Source organism: Haemorhous mexicanus, chromosome 13 (genome assembly GCF_027477595.1).
Source record: "Haemorhous mexicanus isolate bHaeMex1 chromosome 13, bHaeMex1.pri, whole genome shotgun sequence".
Lineage (NCBI taxonomy): Eukaryota > Metazoa > Chordata > Aves > Passeriformes > Fringillidae > Haemorhous > Haemorhous mexicanus.
Genome location: NC_082353.1, coordinates 19745783 through 19747237, shown reverse-complemented (window position 1 = coordinate 19747237; position 1455 = coordinate 19745783).

Here is a 1455-nt window from a genome sequence, read left to right as displayed (position 1 = left end):
ATGCCCCCGCCGCCGGCCCCGGCCCCGCCGCCGCCTGGCCCGGCCCCCCCGCCTGGCCCGGCCCCGGCCCCGGCCCCGCCGCCCACGAGGATGGGAGCCCCCGGGACGGGCTGGGACTGAGTCCAGGGGAGGGGGATGAACGGGGTCTAGGGATCAGACGGCGGCTACGGGGTGGGACATGGACCCTGGGGTGGGCAGAATAACCAGGGATGACAGGATAACCGGAGCGGGACATGGAGCTCGGGGTAGGAGAGATCCCTCAGGGTCGGATAGGGTCATCAGAGATCAGGCAAAACCCCCGTGGTGAGACAATGTCTGTGAAATGGGAGGATCCCTGAAATCGGAGGATCCCTGAAATCAGAAGGTCCTCTGTGTCTGTCGGTGTCTCCAGGATCCAATAGGATCCCCAGGGTTAGGCAGGGTCCCCGGGGTCACATACTGATCCTGGGGTCAGGCAGGGTCCCCAGGGATCCGGCTAGACCCTGTGGTAGGACAGTTCCTGAAATCAGCAGGTCCCAAAGGTCAGGGGGCTCCCTGGTGTCTCACACGATCCCCAGGGATCAGAGAGGGTCCCATGAGGTCAGGCCAGACTCCTGTAGTAAGACAGTGCCTGAAATCAGAGAGTCCTCATGGTCAGACAGGGTCCCGGGGGTGAGGCAGGGTCCAGGGTAGTGCAGTGTCCCTGGGGCTGGGGTCAGGTCAGGCCCCAGGAGCTGCAGGACAGGGCCCAGCATGGAGAGAGGCGAGGGATGCTCCATGGAGCCAGCATGGAGCAATGTCCAGGGCTCAGGTCTGTGTAGCCACGTGGCTCCCCCAGCCACAGCAGTGGCTCCTGGCCAGGGGGTGGTCTCTGAACAGTGGATTTTGGCAGAGGGGTGATACCCCAAGGAAAACAGCTGGGGAATGGTCTTTGGTAGCAGAAGTGGTTAACACTAGTCATGCTTAGAGCTATTGTTCTTCACTGGTATTCAGCTTTGCAGACTTTTGCAGCTATTTCAGGCCTGCTGGAGGGCTCATGTACCCAACAGCCTGCCTGGTTTTTCTTCTAATTATTTCAGTCAGTCTAAAAAAAGATATTACCTCCCTCTGCAAACCTTGCCTCCATTGTTCTCAGCACAGAAAATAAGAAGGAAAGGAGAATAAAAGTCTGACACCCTCTACCTCCAGGTTGAATGCTCTTCTGCATAGGTATGGCAAGTGCTGAGAGGAAAACAGGAGGCAGCTTCTGCTAACCAGAGGTGGAAGGGATAGCAGAGCATCCATCAGGGCAGGCTACCCCCATCCTGCAGGGCCAGGGGTTAATGGAGGAGCTGGGAATCACCCTGGGACACACCAGGACTTGAAATGAGAAATCCTGGTACTGTCAAGGCACGTTGACAGGAGAATGATTGCCGTGTCAGCAGAAAGACATCTCACATGGGAGGGAGCAGCTAATAGCTGTGCTGTGATGAATCT